This window comes from Apodemus sylvaticus, chromosome 2, assembly GCF_947179515.1.
Source record: "Apodemus sylvaticus chromosome 2, mApoSyl1.1, whole genome shotgun sequence".
Taxonomy (NCBI): Eukaryota; Metazoa; Chordata; class Mammalia; order Rodentia; family Muridae; genus Apodemus; species Apodemus sylvaticus.
The window spans coordinates 83,957,392-83,976,753 of record NC_067473.1 but is presented as its reverse complement, the minus strand read 5'-3'; the positions used below and the strand labels follow the sequence as shown (position 1 = coordinate 83,976,753).

At 40.1% G+C, this 19,362-nt stretch overlaps 1 protein-coding gene across 1 annotated transcript in view; it reads right to left on the bottom strand.

The window, feature by feature from the left end:
* LOC127678681 (broad substrate specificity ATP-binding cassette transporter ABCG2) overlaps positions 1–5,045 on the bottom strand; it is a 112,868-nt gene extending 107,823 nt beyond the window's left edge. Inside the window, exon 1 of the mRNA XM_052173824.1 lies at positions 4,557–5,045. The gene's annotated coding sequence lies outside the window, so the exon portion shown is untranslated. The remainder of the gene's footprint in view (positions 1–4,556) is intronic.
* Between the last annotated feature and the right edge of the window lie 14,317 nt (positions 5,046–19,362).

The following is a 19,362-nucleotide window of genomic DNA, read 5'->3' as shown; positions in this document are numbered from 1 at the left end:
TCACAGCATAAGCATGCTGGTATTTACTTACCCCATTTTCAGTCTCTCTTTTAACCCACATTTCCTTCCAATTGTTCTATTGTTCTGCTCTCTTTTACAACAATACTCTTCAAAAATCCCCACAAATTCCATCGGCTCTCGAGTCTTGTCCTTGTTCCCTTTCGCGCCCACTCTACTCAGTGAGACTAATCATAAACTGCTGAATTAAATGTGACATGGTTTTATAGGAAGCAATAGATATCTGGACGGACTGTCAGAGACAGTGACTTGGGCCTCCTCCAGGGGAGCAAGCTCATCCTAGCAACGTGCTGCTGTAGGAGTTGTCAACTTACATCAGCAGGATCTGAGGAGGGGCTGGGGATGTGTGGCTCTTAGGGGCTATAACCATCAAAGCGAAGTGTGGACTCACATATCTACAGTCCCACTGCTAAGGAGGCTGAGTCTGGGAAACAGCAAACTGCAAGCGTAAGGCCAGCCTTGGAATCCCAATCACCCAAACAAACTGCAATTAAAGCAAAGCCATTGACAGGGCATTCTTCCCAAGGGCCACAATTTGGAGTACAACTTGCTGGTGGAATAAAGAAGATGGCAGTAACAGTTTCAAAGGGATCGCTAATAAAAGTCTGTAGTCTGCAATTGAAAAATCAGAAAATCTCTAACATAATTTAGACAAAAGATAGCAACATTTATAGAAATAGCATGCACATCATGCTCAGCCAGGGGATGGGGCATGTCTATCTTCAACTTGACTCTCTGGGATAACACTTCATTAAAAATTCACTACACAAATTCACTGATGAGAGCCAGCAGGTAGCATAGAAGCTAAAGAAACTTACTGCTAAGCACAACTGCCAAAGATTAATCACTAGGACCCACACCACACGGTGGAAGGAGAGAATCAACTTCTACAAGTTGTTCTCTGACCTTTACACAAGCTCTATGGTATCATCGCATGCTCCCCTAACCAAATAAATGTTTAAAAATGAATTGATTTGAACTAGAGAATTGGCTCAGCTATTAAGAGTTCTTGCTGTATAATTATGAAAATCAGTTTGAATTGCAGCATCTTTGTAACAAGTTGGACATCTCATGTATTCCTGTAACCCCCACTCTGAGATGGGCCAGAGAAAGGAGGATGACTGGGGATTGCTGACTTCTATCCTACCGAGAAAATGAGTTTCACATTCAGAAACCAGAGAGACTCTGGTTCAAAGTAGATATAGGGTAATAAAGGTGGGTATCTTGATGCCCTTTCCTGGCTGCTATGTACATAGATAAATGTGTGTACCTATAATCAGTGTGCATGCACTTGTACAGACACATATACTGATGAATACTTAATACATACATACGTATGTATGTATATATATATATATATATATATATATATATATATATATATTTTAAAACTGCTTGGTAGCTATGGCTCACATCTGATATTGGTAACTCAGACACAAAGAAGACATAATAATAGATGATTTAAATATGAAGATTTCTGTAGGTCAGACAGAATGGTAGGTGTGACTGATATGGAAATGGGTACCCTAACCTCAGGGAGTCAGCAGTGAAATCAAGGCCAGCTTCACTGTTAGAGAGAATGTGGTACAACTTCCAGGGTAAGCTAGACGGATGAGAGGTAAGCAGACTTCTCTGACCTGTTGTGCTCTATGGCAAGAGCACATCCATCATGGGACAGAGATTCTCATGACATACACAGAGAGAAAGAAATCTCCACCTGGGAGGCAGAAACTTAGGGGACCAGAGCATGTCTTATACCTAACACCCAAGCCCTAAGTCAGTGCAGAGACTGGGAGCCCTGGGAACTCTTTTCCTCCTACCCTCCACCAAATTTTTCTTCCCTCTCCTGGCTATTTTCCTCTCTCTCTTTCTCTCTCTCTCTCTCTCTCTCTCTCTCTCTCTCTCTCTCTCTCTCTCTCTCTCTCTGTGTGTGTGTGTGTGTGGTGTATGTGTCCCACTGTATTTAATTAGTATTGCTTGCATGGGGGAGGGGTGGATTATTAACAGATACAAGTGGAACCTGAGTCTTAGATTAAAATTATTATACAGAAGATACTTATATTTAAAAGGTGTGTTTTATTTAACAATCTTACATAAGGAGCACAATTGGTCCTGGTTGAGAACTACTGATACAAATAAGTATTTATCAATAATTACATGTGGTAAGCCTCAGTAAATGTCAATTCTCAGGATATATTAGTTCAACAGCAGGGTACAGGTCAGTAGGAAGACATCCCCACAGCCCTGGTTCAAGTACCAGCACAACCACTCCTCACAAAGCCATAAAAAATAGTGGTTAAGGAAACTACTCACCAGGATTCTGGTTTAATAACATTAGGATAATATCTGTGGATTTGGATTTGCAATTAATAGCCAATAATAATCACCATAAGTTTGTCAATTAGTATTGGTCGAGAAATACACTTTGGATAGTGCTGCTCCAAAGAGATCTACTCAGGGAGACTCTTGGAAAAGGAAACAGCCCACACTTACAGGGGTTATTAAATATGACCTCTGAAATTGTCTAGCTGACCTAAAAATATTCAAAGACTGAACTTTGCAGGTGAGCATACAGGTGGCAGGCCTTGCAGAGTGGCAGCTTCAAGGGCAGCGGGGATTAAACGGGTTCTACTGAACTTGCCCTCCCACTCCGGAGAACACAGAAACAACACAGAGATGAATCCCTAATCCAAAAGTCCAAAAACTGAAATAGTCCAGAGTCTGAAGCTTTTGGAGTAACAAAATATTGAAAATTGCACAAGTGGCCTTCTGTGACACGTCACAGTAAAAACATGGGTGCAGTTGCCTTCAGACTGCATTGCAACGTGTATGCGAATAATGAAATGTAAACATATTTTGCACTTAGATTTGGGTCTGATCCCCATATATGGTATATGAGGTTTGGAAATACCCACTTGAACCCAAAATTCACTATATACCCCTAGTATGATAAAAGAGCTGACGTCATAGAACGGTGGATGGGCCTGTGGAGGGTGCCATTCAACTGCAGTGTGTGCTGCGGTCTTAAGCCAGCAGTAACTAGTGAATACAAATGCCCCAGTGTGGGAACCACACAGTGATTACTCCATCCACACTGGTCTTCTGCTTCACCCACGCCTTTCTCCACTCTGTCTGCCTTTCTCTCTGTCTTTGTCCAACAAATAGCACTTTGTTGTTAAACCTCCTTTTGCCTCCTCCCTGAGTATCTCTTATATACTGTTTCATACACTTGTTTTCCCTTTCTTTATTATCTATGAGGTAAGTTTCAAACAAGCAGGGATTTCTGGTTCTGTCTTCTAGGGGTGCCATGATCCCAGCCGGACTGACCTGAAGAGTAAAGAGCACCTCTGCCTAGGTCCACCGTGGATGCTTGGCAAACTTCTGCTGACAAAGATCTGACAAGGTATTTCAGATTTCTGAGCTTGCAGCTTCCTCTCAGCACTCCTCTCTTGTGTTATGGCACAAAAGCAGCATGGACTGGTGACTAAATAAATAGCAGCATGGGCTGGTCAATAAATGTGTGATGCATGGAGAGGAAAGACAGGGCTTTGCTCAAAGATGAACATAGAGAAAAGGGGGACACCTCCATCCTAACCTGGCAGACCTGGCTTACAGCACCTAGGAACTCCTTCAGAGCAACTTCTGAATTTAAAGAACCAGAATGAAAGACAGCCAGCGCAGGGATATTGTTTGATTTTGTTTTCTTCAACGATTTGATCACGTGCTCAGCCAAATCTGGTCCTGTCTCTACCTTCCAGCCCATTCTTAAAAAGCAAAATCTCTAGAGACCTAAGTTTAGCCCTTATTACTTACTCAAGGCTGGAATATAAACATGGAGGTTGTTAAAAGGCAGAATCTGAGGGCTGGGGATACAGCTTAGAGGTAGGATGCTGACTGGCCTGTCACACATGAATTTGATTTCAATCCCTACATAAAATTTTGAAATTCTAAGGCAAATACTTGTAGTGCATGACTTTAATCCTGGCATCAAGAAGTGGGGACAGGCAAATCAAGTTTGAGGCCAGCTTGGTCTACATAGCCTGTTGGAGACCAACCAGAGCTACATAGTGAGACCCTGTCTTTAAAATAAAATAAACTAAAAAGCAAATAGAGCTCAGAGTCACAGCAGGGCTGTTTTTAATTTCCAGTTCCCTGTGGCACTACAAATGAAATATGCTAGGCAAGTGACCAACTACTGAGCTACATCTCCAGTTCTTGTTTTAATTTCTTTAATTAGCTAAATTCGGTTTCCTGCTGATTATACGCATGTATGCAACACATTCTGACTACTCTTAAACCCCCATAATATCATCCTATATTTTAATAAGATCCTCAAGTGACTCCTACACATAGTAAAGCGTAAAAAGTACAGATCAAATCACACATTTGTCAATGAACAAGTAAAAAAAACACCCCAAAACCTTGTATGTAGCATGAAGATATAAAAACAAGACAGGTCTGGGAGAACAGCTGAGAGGTAGGTTGCATGCATAACGCCCTAAGATCTCTGACAGGAGAAAACAGGAAAGACAACTTACCTCAGCTTTGTGTGATGAGGTGTTAGAGGGAGAGCAGTTCAGGCCTCAGTGAGATCCAGCAACCAACGTTATACACTGGAGAAAGACCTCAGCTAGGATCTATGCCTGCCACAAAAGCCACCCTAAGAGTAGTGTCCACTCCTGCTTGCAGGAGAGTTGAGAAAAAGTCAGGAGAGGAGAAGGAAGAAAGATTTATCAGTTCCCAATGTTGATAAGTTTTGCCTCAAGAGAGAGGCAAAATCAAGACTTAGCTTCCAGGAAATTAATGAATAGCCTCAATTAATTTCAGGATGAAAATAACGAATATCTGTTAGCTGGTTATCCTGAATGTGGGTTCCAACTGAAGACAACCTAACCCCTCTTAACAGCTTTGAAGTTTTTCCTGGAGTTGCTGTCAAGGAGACTGGAAATGAGGAAATCCAGAGAGAGACATCTTTTTATATCTTGTGCTCTGGGCAGCAGCATCTACAGCCTTAACAGCAACTCTATTTTAGAACCGAGAGAGTAAATCTATTTTAGCAGCGCTTCCCTGGTCCCCGCCCCATCCCCGCGTAAACTTCCTGTCTTTTAGCCCTATGGAAAGGGGGTTCTCCTTTCGCAGGCTCTGCCTTTTACAAAAAAAAAAATAGTAAAAAGGAAGAAGATACATTTAAAAAGGAAGCGAACGAAACCAAGGCAAAACCAGAGTTAGGTTTCACTGCTAGGCCCACGGGAGATTGAAAAAGGAAAGGCAAGCTGGACGTGGAATGAGCGAAGGCACGCTGTCCTTACTTAAACAAAAGCTGTGAACCGCTGGTCAGAGGGTCGTGACAGAATTCTGAAATGTCTGAAGTTACTTACATGCCTCAGACGGTGGAGGGAGGAAAGAGAAAACGGTTTCTTTTATTTTTCAGAGACTATTTTATAGCAGCGGCACAGAAAGCTAAAGGTCATTTAATATAACACGAAGCTGCTTAATCTGGCCTCGCATTGTCACCACAGTTAGGGCCAAAGCCTGTGCTCTGACGGTCAGCCACACAGTCTATTAAAAAAACAAACGTAAAAAAGCAAGGGAAAATCAATCATACCATGGAAAGAAAGAAGGGCAAACAGATCCACGGACGGACGGAGGGACACACACACACACACACACACACACACACACACACACACACCCCGCTACTCCCTTCCCCCTTCTCCTCCCCCCCCCCCCCCACGCGTCCTTGTTAAGGTTCCTACTGGTCTGGCCAATCACTGCAGTCTGAGATACAAGCTTTCTGGTGGGTCATCTGAGAAGTTGTAAATATCTCTCTCCAGGACAGTTCTTTGTCAAGCTTAAAAGGCTTCCTAGCTGCTTCTCAGCCTTTCCTTTCTCCCAGCAGGAGAGATCCTTGGGTAAATTGTAATTTCATTGGGTCCATTGTTTCAATAGAGGGCCAAAAGGACAGGCACGAGTGTCTGCACCACATGGTGGCTCACAACCATCGTTACAACTACAGTGTACTCATATACATAAAATAAGTAAATAAATCTTTTATAAAACATGGTATTTAATATATCTAACATTTATAAGTACTGTTTAAATTTAAATTAAGTATGTGTTAAAATTTAAGCCATCAAATAGTTAAGATGACATGGAGTTTTTGTTGTTAGAAACAGCATTTACTCTTTATTGTACTTAAGAGGTAACAAAGTTGGATAAGACATCCAGATCAGGACAGAGTTTGCACTGTGACTTAATTATTCATTTTTAAGCTAATAACAAGGATAACTACTTTTTAACTACCTTTTAAAATATATCATTATGTTGTAATAATATATTAATAATCTGTAAACTCTAAAATATCTGTATAAGCCTTAAAGTAGCTTGCTTTTTGTTTTGTTTTGTTTTAGATGTATTTATTATTATATGTAAGTACATGGTAGCTGTCTTCAGACACACCAAAAGAGGGTGTCAGATCTCATTATGGATGGTTGTGAGCCACCATGTGGTTGCTGGGATTTGAACTCAGGGCCTTCGGGAGAGCAGTCAGTGCTCCTACCCTCTGAGCCATCTCACCAGCCCTAAAGTAGGTTTTTAAATGTTAATTTTAAAAATTATTTAGAGTTGTCTCTCACATAGTTCTTGAAAAATGCATTCATTTGTTTGATTTTAAAGAGACAGTAGTAGTAAAAAGAAATCCATGAACATCTTTAAAGTATTCATATCCATATGTATATTCACATATATGTGAAACATACACAAAAACACGGACATAAATTATCTTCATAATTTTTGGAATAGAGTTTAGCATTTCAAGTGAGTGCAATTATTCATAGATCATATCCTGCAGCAAGAGCAACCATCTCTTAAAGTTAATATATGTCCTCAGGCAAAAAGGGCGGGAACCGGGATAAGGATCAAAGAGATAGCATCCTGAGCTGTACAGTGTGATGTGTAAGTCTTACCCCTAAAAGAAGATTAGAAAATGTTTTAATTTAAAAGCTCATGTTAATCGTTCCCCTTTAAGATGTGTTCCCTTTAACATGAGTACTCTGGTTTCTGTGTTGACATGTATTATGAAAACAACAACAAAACACATAACCACATGTATGCTGTTTATATATACATTATCATACATAATAGACATTTAATAACTGGGTGGTCAGTGGCAGTGCACAGCTTTAATTCCAGGACTCAGGAGGCAGAGGCAGGTGGATTTCTGTGAGTTTGGGGCCAGCATGGTCCGCACAGAGAGACTGTCTCAAAAATTCAAAACCACACACAAAAAAAAGATTTTGAAGATTATTATTTGTTTATATTTCCTATAATCTTCATTGTGAAAAAGAAACAAAATAGAGACCTCCAGTAAACATGTAAATCTATTAATTTATATGTGGTCCAGGACAAAAAAAAAAAACCCGAAAACAATAAATACATACATACATGTAACAGTTTTATACTAAGAATAGTTTTTATACCAAGAATAATTATTCTTTTTGCATTAAATGTAGAAAAGTGACCTAGAATGTTAAAGAAATAATAAGACAAGCAAGCCATCACTGGGATAACCACCAAAATAATTTATGAATGATGCAAAACTGCCACAATGTTCTAAAGGCGAGAGAGCTGAGTATATGGTCAAAAGCATAGATAGCTGGAAGTTAGAATCTGCTGGCTCACAATTGTAACACTCATTAAATAAACTTAGACTTAAACAAGAATATGTTGAAGAAATAATATGAGTTTTATGTTAATATATATATATGAGATGAAATCTATATAGTATGTATATTTAGATTCTGTTTTGGAAGGAAATCCTGATCAGTTTAATGTATATGACATTAACTTTTATAGTTTAATAAAATCTTGACTCCAACAAATGTTATTTTTTAAAACAATAAGCATTTTGAGGCTTATGAAACATTTAACATTTCCAGATTTATTATTACTGTCTTAAAACAATTATTTATTCTTTGTGAGTTTCACATCATGTACCCCCAATCCCACTCATCTCCCTATCCTTTCATACCTGCCCTCTGTCCTTGCAACCTCCCCCCAAAATAAAATAAATAATGAAATATAGCATAGAAAACATTTATTGTGTAAGCTATAGCTTTGGATCTGCAGGACCAGCGCTTTCACAGGCTCCAGCAGTTCACAGATGAGGTAGATGTTGGGGTGGCCCAACTCAAAGCCCTGGATGCCGACCCGAGTGACAGTCGGCCTGCCAGCTCTCCTGCACCCACACCACCAGGGGCAGCTCTCCAGTACTGCCCTGGGTAGCTCAGCCAGTGCTGGAGCTGGCAAGGGGCAGAATCAGCTCGCCTGCTCTCTGTTAAGGGTTGATCTGTTGCTATGTATTTAATGCTGAATTCTGTACCTGAAGGTCTAAGCCTTGTGCAATCCTTGTTTCTTAATTTAAAAACTATTGGTTGCATAAAAATGGCTACAGCCAATTCCTGGAGGGATTAGAAGTAAGCAGGTTTTGAGTTAGCAGAGAGGAAGGAGGAAGCACGGTGGGAGGAGACTGACCACAAGCACAGGACCAGGAGAAACAGCGAGTGTTTGGGGAACTCCGCTGGGGACGAACCCAGGCCAGCAGTTAGAAAAGTAGATTAGGGGTTATTCCCTAGTAATGGTCAAACCAAATAAAATAACCATAGTCTAAGTCACGTCTTTCGTAAGCTATTCAGGTATAAGTTTGAATTGGTTTAACTACAGCCCCCATGCCCTCTGAGCAGGTTCACCTGCAGCGCTGGCCCCAGGTCCAGGTCAAACTGTGCTTCCTAGGTGAGGTACAGGGTCTGCTCTGTCTGCTGTGCTGCAGCCTGTGAGGGACAGGGACAGTTCTGCTCTCATGACCCTGGGGCCACCTCTGCATTTCTCAGGTGGTGAAGGTCAAAGGGGAGCGAGGGCATCTCCCCTGCATCCATGCCGGCTTAGAGCAGACTGGCGCTCTCCCACACTCAGTGCTCTCCGGGGCTGGCTTGCCCATACCCTACCGCAACCCAGCTCTAGTGTGCGGCCCATATGAGAAGCAGGGCCCGCTCTCCAGAGTGCTGCCACAGGTGGAAAGTGGGGCCAGTGAGAGGTGGGCTCTGAAAACCCCTGGGCATCAGTGTGGTCCCAGGCAGCAGCACAGACCAGGGACTTCCACGGGGTCTTTAGTAGTAATATAATCACAGATATCGATTACAGAATCCTGCTGCTCCATGGTCATAGACGCAGATGTGACGCTCAGCAGTAGCGTGGGGTTTCACCATGGCCTCAGGTGACAGGTTAGACTGTTCTACTCCACTGATGCGTGGGTCTCCAGCTCCGCCTCTCTCTTCACAAAGCTACAAATGTTCTGCTTCTTTTTCTCTCCCATCTCTCCACCACATACTTGTACACTGTAGTGACTTCCGCTGAAGGAGAGCCAAGAGGCTGGAGGGCCCCGTATGAATCTACAGCCTGCCAATGCTGTGTGGTAGTGGGTGGCCTCTGGGTGCCTCGGTTCATCTGTGCCACTGAGTATCATGGAAGTGGACAGGACTCTGGTTGTCCTTGGCCCACAAAGCACGATGTGGCCTGGAGGCAGGCAGGACCCCAAAGATGTTATTTTAATGAGTTTAAAGACATTTAGAGTAACAAAATATATAACGTAGTGAATATTTATAAGTGCTTGATATATGATCACAATATTTAAAATTGTGAATATGCATGTGTATTTTAATTGGGCATACAAAAAGCAACTTTTTCTGTTTTTTATTTTAATTTTTTGTTATATTCAACACAATATATATTTTTATAAAATCATAAAAATGATGGACATGTTATTAAATGAACATAAAAAGATAGTCTTTTGTTTGTTTTGTTTTGTTTTTAGTAGAGCTTAAAATCTTGGCTCTTATTGAGGTACACACCCAAAATAAGAACAATTTTTAGACATTGGAATTTATTGTAATAAGGCTGTACTTCAACCTCCTTCACATCACCAAAGGATTTTACCTCCATAGTAGCTAAGTTAAGAGTTGACAGGTCTGCTGTGCCAAGGAATGAATTTCAGGAAGTTATTTAGATGCAAATTTCCTGCTATGGTCAAGGCTATTTGACTTGAGTGATTGTCATCATTCTCAGCCCACAGGGAACAGGTTACATTCATTTAAGAAATGGTGTGTGTATTAAGATGGTCATTCCTTAAAGTCATTTATCAACATTTATAAAGTCATTGTTCAATGAACAATGGTTCTGCTTAGAGGGTGGCGCAGACATTAGATGAGGGTAAGATTCTGGTTCATTGGCTGTGATGATTTTGAAAAGCATTCATCTCAGAAAAAGAGTAACTTTAAGGTTATCTTCTTCAAAATTGATATAATAATTATAAATATCAAGCAAAACATTCAGTCTCACTCTTTGTTGTTCTCTTACAAGCCACCTCCCAAATTAATTGTCTATGTTTCTTTTGTCTGTATAAATAATTTTGAAATATGTAAGTTGTTCTGAAAACCATGGTATGGTGTAAGATCATCAAATAAACAATCCTACTAATAGAGAGGCTGAGATAGAAGCATGATTGCAAGACCATTATGTGGTGCACAGCAAGACACTGTCACATACAAACAAGCAGAAAGTATATATGGATTGTACAATATTGGACCTATTTCTCCAATTACCAAAGTAGACCACTGGGTGAGAGCCAACAAATATCTAATTCCTCATGTTTGTGAATTGAAATCCATAAGGATATATTGGTAATATTAATTTTTTTATTAAGAGATATTAAGAAAAAGTGATTGTTACTTCCTGTTATTTTTGTTGTTAGAGGTGGGATTATGTTTGTGTAGGTTTGCTGAAAGATTACATTCTTGCTTTTTCTAGTGTGTAGTTTCCCTCCTTGTGTTGGTGTTTTCCATCTATTATCCTTTGTTAAGGCTGGATTTGTGGAAATATATCGTGTAAATTTGGTTTTGTTGCAGAATATCTTGTTTTCTCCATCTATGGTAATTGAGAGTTTTGCTGGATATAGTAGCCCAGGCTGGCATTTGTGCACTCTTAGGGTCTGTATGACATCTGCCCAGGATCGTTTATCTTTCATACTATCTGGTGAGAAGTCTGGTGTAATTCTGATAGGTCTGCCTTTGTATGTTACTTGAACTTTTTTCCTTACTGCTTTTAATATTGTTTCTTTATTTAGTGCATTTGGTGTTTTGATTATTATGTGATGGGAGAAATTTCTGTTCTGGTCCAATGTATTTGGAGTTCTGTAGGCTTCTTGTATGTTCATGAACATCTCTTTCTTTAGGTTAGGGAAGTTTTCTTCTATAATTTTGTTGAAGATATTTACTGGTCCTTTAAGTTGGGAATCTTCACTCTGTTCTATACCTATTATCCTTAGGTTTGGTCTTCTCATTGTGTCCTGGATTTCCTGGATATTTTGGGTTAGGAGCTTTTGGCTTTTTGCATTTTCTGAATGTTGTGTCAATGTTTTCAATAGTATCTTCTGCACCTGAGATTCTCTCTTCTATCTCTTTTATTCTGTTGGTGATGTTTGTGTCTCTGACTCCTGATCTCTTTCCTAGGTTTTCTAGCTTCAGGGTTGTCTCATTTTGTGGTCTCTTTATTGTTTCTAGTTCCATTTTTACATCTTAGATGGTTTTGTCATTTCTTTCACCTGTTTGATTGTGTTTTCCTGTAATTCTTTAAGGGATTTTTGTGTTTCCTCTTTAAGGGATTCTAGATGTTTACCTATGTTGTCCTGCATTTTTTTTAAGGGAGTTATTTATGCCCTTCTTAAAGTCCTCTATGAGAAGTGATTTTAGATCGAAATCTTGCTTTTCTGATGTGATGGTGTATCTAGGACTAGCTATGGTGGAAGAATTGGGTTCTGATGATGCCAAGTAACCTTAGTTTCTGTTCCTTATGTTCTTGCCCTTGTCTTCCACCATCTGGTTATCTCTAGTGCTACCTGCCTTTGCTATATCTGACTGGAGTCTGTCCTTCCTGTAATCCTGGATGTGTCAGAACTCCTCAGAGTTAAGCTGTGTCTGTAATCCTATGATTCTAGGATCCTGTGATCCTGAGATCCTGGTGTGACCAAGCTCCTGGGATTCTGTGATCCTGGGCATGTAAAAGTGCCTGGGAGTTGAGTTTCCTCTGGGTGTTGTGGGACTGGCTGTGGAGTTTGTACCCAAAGTCTGCTCAAGACACTGGCCCAGGCAGTGGAGGACCCCATGCCTGCTTTCTGGCAGACTTCCTGTGTGTCTGGGCCCCACTGGTCCCAGTAACTCCTGGTGTTGGGACAAATGTTGTGTCAAAATGTAATTTTATCACATTAGAAAAACATCTTACCTCTTTGATATGGAGAATCCCATAGAAAAGTATCCTGTCTATTCAAGGTCAGGCTATCCTAGCTAACTTAGCCCTGGATCCTCTTCCAGTTAACAGTTCATCTTAGCTGCCTGTTTGTGAGCAACCCCTTCCTGCTGACTAATTGCTTATCTTAGCCTCTGTTAAAACTGCTCGCTTCGAACTACTTGCTCTGCAAAGCCCTCTCTGCAGCTCCTGAACAAGATTCCTAGACAGGTCTCTGCCATTAAAAACCTGGATTCTGGACACTCGGGGCACACCTAGATCCCCAAAGACTTAGGTATGGTCCCAGACAACTAGAATAAATTCAACTGGCTAGACACTGTGTCTGAGTGGTCATCTATAGTGAGCTTCTGGTGACACTTGGAGATTGTCACCCAAGTCAGAGATAAGTCTAGACACTTCTCAAAAAGCCAATAAAAGAGCCAAAAATAAATAAATAATAAAATTTTTAAAAAAGGAAAGCAAAAAAGGGAAATTTACTTAATGGAGCCCCATTGAGAAGAGGGACAAAGAAATCTAACAGATCCCTCATGTCCCCTCAAGTCCATTTTTAGGGTCCTGAATGAGCATACAATTTAAATAGAGGGCTAAGGATTTAGCATCTAAGCAGTCCTGGTCAGGCTCATCTTTGACTGTTCCTTATCTGGGTTTTAGTCTCATCCTGTAAAGTGGCCTGACAAGATATTAAAATTGTGTGAAGCCTCTTTCTGGGAGACGAGCTCACTCTCTGGATGTTGCTCTTTCCTTCCCGAAAGATGAGTCACAGGAAGCTCCCTTAATCTTAGAGAGTTTCTACTCTTTCGACAGTCTGAATATCAGATTGATAGTCTCCTTAGAATGCTCCGTGTCTGCCACACCAGTTGCATGGAAGAATTGGGTTTTATAAGAAAGAAGAGAGAGAGAGAGAGAGAGAGAGAGAGAGAGAGAGAGAGAGAGAGAGAGAGAGAGAGAGAGAGAGAGAGAGAGAGAGAGAGAGAGAGAGAGAGAGAGAGAGAGAGAGAGAGAGAGAATAGTTTGGGTATAAAACAAATATTTTTAATTTTTTATTTTAGCATATAACTTAATCCACATAGAGCTTTTAAAGAGTTCCTTATTATTATGAATTACCAATTTTATTAGTTTTTATAGTTCACTTTACATTTTTCACTAATTAATTAATATTTACTTTACATCCCAATCATAGCTTTCTCTCCCTCTCCTCCCAGTTCTTCTCTCTCATCTCCCTCCCCGCCCCCAGCATCCCCTCCCTTTCTCTTTAGTGAAGGAGAGGCCTCTCATGGATATCAATGGCCTTGACAGATCAAGTTGCAGGAGGACTAGGTGCATCTTCTCCTATTGAGGCTAAAGCAGCCCACTCAGTTTCACATTTTAATTAAAGGATGCTTCCTAATTTATTTTTAAAAATTTTATTCCCTAGGGCAGGAGCTCCCAACTTTCTTAATACTGTGACCCTTTAATACAGTTCCACATGTTGTGGTGACTCCTAGCCATAAAATTATTTCATTGCTACTTCATAGTTGTAATTGTGCTTTTCTTATACATCATAACATAAATATTTGCTATGCAGGATGAGATATGGGATCCAAAGGGGTTGCAACCACCAGGTTGAGAACCAATGCCCTGGTGCTTTGTTAAGCACACAAGATAAACCAGGTTGGAGGTAGCACATGTTTAGCTTGTCTCCAAATAATTGCAAGTTAGTTGGTAATTATCATGCATAAGCCACTGGAGTACCAGGCAGCTGTTTCATCTCCAAACATATCCCTATGCATTTGAAGATTTGAGTCTGGAGGCAAAGGCCAAAAAAACAATAAATCAACGTACGTCAAAGACAAGGAAAACCAAGACAAACTTTTTACAAATCAAAATGTCTTCAAAGTTCCAGAAACAAATGAAATCTGAAAAGTGAGATAAGCAGCCAGGATCTAAAATGTCTTTAGAGATTCAAAAGCAAGCAAGCAAACAAGCAAAACTAAGTGTCTCCACCATTTTTCCTAGAGCAAACATTTCAAAGCAAATGAACAAACTAGATACATTAAACCAAAGACTTAGAAAGCTGATTTCTGTCCAAAAGAAGGTCCTAGTTAACCAGCTTAGAAAAACCAAATGAACAGTCAGACAAACCAAGGGATGTCTGCAGTCCCAGGAAGTACTCACCAACAATCCAACGGAGAATGTAACATCAGGCCGTCTGGACTCCAAGAATGGGTCCTCGCTGGAACCTGGCTTCCATTCAGGTGATTCCTCCAATAGAAAGTGGATCATTCTCAGAACCCCAGGTTGGGCTCCCTAATAGTCAATGCAAAAACCACAGCTCTAATCTTAAAGGAAATAAGAGATAGTTTATTCTGGGCTGGTATGAGTGACCATTATTGGCTTACAGACCATTCCACTAGGCTCTTCCTGGGAGCCTAGCAACAGCCACCTAGCAACAGCTTACATCCTGACTTGCTGCCAGGTACAAGCCAGGTGTCTCAGCTTATAAGACTACTGCTTGTTACCCCACACTCTCTGCCCTTCTTCACTCTCTCTCTGTCCCCACATGTTCTGGCTTGCCTATTCCTCTTCTATCTTCCTTTTTTTCTGTCTTTCTCCCCTCCTTTTCCTGTCTCTACCTCCTTCCAGCCTCCCCCTGCCCCAACAAATCTTCTTTATACTAGGCCTGTTGAGTGGTGTGATTCCTCAGGGGGATACCTTGTCTAGGCTCACCAGGTATCTCACCGCCACCACTACCACTGCAATAATGTGGTAGCATTATGAAATATAACAACTGTGGTGGTTTGAATATGCTTGGCCTAGGGAGTGGCACTATTAGGAGGTATGACCTTGTTGGAGGAAGTGTGTCACTGTGGGGTGGACAATGAGACCCTCCACCCAGCTGCCTGGGAGATAGTCTCTCCTGGGTGCAGTCAGATCAAGATGCAGAACTCTCAGCTCCTTCTCCAGGACCATGTCTGTCTGGATGCTGCCACGTTACCGACCATGATGATAACGGACTGAACCTCTGAAACTGTAAGTTACCCCCAATTAAATGTTTGTTTTTTTTAAGAGTGTCTCTTTACAGGAATGAAAACCCCAACTAAGACAATACCCATAGCTCAAGAACATAGATTTAGTTTAATCAAGGCATGTTTAAAATATGTTGTTTATAAGTCTTAGATACTGTTTGGTGACACTCTTAGCTTTGAGGTTGTTAGACACTAGTGGTTTGCTAAGTTAATAGACTCTAAAATGTTGTTATCTATTACTCACAGGACATTAATTTGGACACAGAAGTGGGCAAGGGGTGGCTGTTCTGAAAGCTAGAACTAACTCAACACAAGATCTCTGGGTCTGTAACATTCCAACCTCTCCTTGGTACTAAAATTCTAGTCAGTCAGTCTCTGGAGACAGAGCTGCTGAAGGATCACTCACAGGATGAAGTTCTTGGCTCACCAGGGAAGACATATATGAGGGGTTGTTCACCCAGTTTCTTGAGCACCCTTGTTTATGTGCAGACATGTAGAAGATAGTCTCAGGGTAAAAGCTTAGAATGTTAATCCCAAAAGTAGCACAAGAAACTGATGCAAAACACTTATTTCCTACCTAGCATATCCAGGCAATTTTTCAGGAGAAAAGAAAAAGAAATGTGTGTGTGTGTGTGTGTGTGTGTGTGTGTGTGTGTGTGTGTGTGTGTGTTAGAAGATATATTATTGTATTAGTCAGGGTTCCCTATAGTAACAGAATTTATAGAATGAATCTCCGATACATATGTATACACACACACACACACACACACACACACGTGCACACTAGATTATTAGAATGACTGACAGGTTGTGGTCTATCTAGCCCAACAATGACTCTCTGTGTATGTCTGTAGAGAAGGTCCAAGACTTCAGTGGTTGCTCAGTCCATGACACTCTATGTCTTAGCTGGTCCTCAGGGTATACCATAATCCTGAAGAAGTGGGTTCTAAATTGGGTCTTCTTACCTCAAAGATCCAAATTAGAGGTTGATTTTCTCACTTCAAATGATCCAATTAAGTTAAAAAAAAATCACCAACAATTGTACCCAGACATTTTTGAGTTTTAGTTAATTCCAGATGTAGTCAGGTTAATAATCCAGACCAACCATCACAGAAAGTGTCCAAAAGAAAGAAAATGCTTAGAGATAAAGCACAATCTGGTGTTTTAGCCAGTTTTATGTGTAACAATTACTGACTTGCAAGTGTTTGGGAAAATCAGGAGAAACCTTCACGATCTCCAAACTGTCTTACTATACCTGCTTAACAAAGCCCTGTTTATTTATTTTTTCATAATATACTCAGTACCAAAATGACTTATAAGTACATGCTCATGTAAACTAGAGTTGTTAATTGAGCCAGATTTATTTGGCTCACCATAAAACTAAAATTTAAGGAACAAAATAATGGCAAATGACAAAAAGTCTACTTAATCCATGAGACCACATAAGTATAATAAAGACAGTTAATGGATTGAGTTTTTAAATTAAAATTTTAAATCTGCTATTAGGGACAAGAGATCTTCTTGGTCCTTATTCTAGTTCTGGCCCATGTTGCTTGAGGACATAAATTACCTTTAAGAAATGGTTGTTCCTGCTGCAGGATATATTCTTCCTATGAACAATTGCACTTCCTTGAAATACTAAACTCTACTCCAAAGGTTAAGAAGATAATTTATGTCTGTGCCTTTGTATGTGTTTCACATGTGTGTGAATGTGTATGCGAATGCAAATATTTTAATTATTTTAAAAATATTTTTCGCAAACAGTCTTTTATGATCCTGACTTTAACAAGGCCAACGTAAGTGCCAACTCTAAAGGATTTTTTTTTAATTGCCATTGCAAAAAACTACTGGAGGCTTATTAATTCATCTTTAGAGTTTATAGATTAGCTTAACATATAACACAACAATGACATATTTTAAATTTTTCATCTATTTTTAGTTTAAAATGAAAATGATAGTCATAAATGACACACTATCCTACTTTGCATGCTTTATAAATACTAATAAAAATAATTTCAAAGTACTAGTCATAATGTAAATATTTAACAAGTAATTAAATTTATTTAAGAAAACAACATTTTATGAAGTCCCATTTGATAATTCTTGATCTTAGAGCATACGTTATTGGTGATCTGTTCAAAAACATTCCCCCTGTACCGATGTCCTCAAGGGTCTTGCCCAGTTTCTTTTCTATTAGCTTCAAAGTGTCTGGCTTTATGTGGAGGTCCTTGATCCATTTGGAGTTGATCTTAGTACAAGGAGACAAGGATGGATCAATTCACATTCTGCATGCTGACCTCCAGTTGAACCAGCACCATTTGTTGAAAAGGCTATCTTTTTTCCATTGGATGTTTTCAGCCTCTTTGTCGAGGATCAAGTGGCCATAGGTGTGTGGGTTCATTTTTGGAACTTCAATCCTGTTCCATTGATCTGCCTGCCTGTCACTGTACTAATACCATGCAGATTTTAACACTATTGCTCTGTAGTATTGCTTGAGGTCAGGGGGACTGATTCCCCCAGAATTTCTTTTGTTGTTGAGAATAGTTTTAGCTATCCTGGGTTTTTTGTTATTCCAGATGAATTTGAGAATTGCTCTTTCTAACTCACGCTATACCTATACCGCTCCTGGGCATATACCCAGAGGATTCCCCAGCATATAATAAGGATACATGCTCCACTATGTTCATAGCAGCCCTATTTATAATTGCCAGAAGCTGGAAAGAACCCAGGTATCCCTCAACAGAAGAGTGGATGCAAAAAATGTGGTATATATACACAATGGAGTACTATTCAGCCATTAGAAACAATGAATTCATGAAATTCTTACACAAATGGATGGAGCTGGAGAACATCATACTAAGTGAGGTAACCCAGTCTCAAAAGATGAATCATGGTATGCACTCATTAATAAGTGGATATTAACCTAGAAAACTGGAATACCCAAAACATAATCCACACATCAAATGAGGTACAAGAAGAACGGAGTAGTGGCCCCTTGTTCTGGAAAGACTCAGTGAAGCAGTATAGGGCAAAACCAGAACAGGAAAGTGGGAAGGGGTGGGTGGGAGAACAGGGGGAGGGAAGGGGCTTATGGGACTTTCGGAGAATGGGGGGGCTAGAAAAGGGGAAATCATTTGAAATGTAAATAAAAAATATATCGAAGAAAAAAAAGAAAAAAAGAAAACAAAAACTACAAATTTACTTTACCTTTGTTTATAACTGTTACATATTGAAGGTGCTCTGTGAGTGTGAGTGCTTGTTTTATTTTTTATTTATTTATTTATTTATTTTTATTCATTCCTCTGTTGAAGGACATCTGGGTTCTTTTTTTTTTGGTTTTATTTTTATTGATATATTTTTATTTACATTACAAATGATTTCCCCTTTTCTGGGTCCCCACTCCCTGCAAGTCCCATAAGCCCTCTTCCCTCCCCCTGTTCCTCCATCTACCCCTTCCCGCTTCCCTGTTCTGGAATTCCCCTATACTCTTGCACTGAGTCTTTCCAGAACCAGGGGCCACTCTTCCATTCTTTTTGGACATCATTTAATTTGTGGATTATGTCTTGGGTATTCAAAGTTTCTAGGCTAATATCCACTTATCAGTGAGTGCATACCATGACTGATCTTTTGAGACTGGGTTACCTCACTTAGTATGATGTTCTCCAGCTCCATCCATTTGTCTAAGAATTTCATGAATTCATTGTTTTTAATGGCTGAATAGTACTCCATTGTGTAAATATACCACATTTTTTTTTTATCCATTCCTCTATTGAAGGACACCTGGGTTCTTTCCAGCTTCTGGCTACTATAAATAGGACTGCTATGAACATAGTGGAGCATGTGTCCTTATTGCATGCTGAAGAATCCTCTGGATATATGCCCAGGAGTGGTATAACAGGGTCCTCAGGAAGTGTCACGCCCAGTTTTCTGAGGAACCGCCAGACTGATTTCCAAAATGGTTGCACCATCTTGCAATCCCACCAGC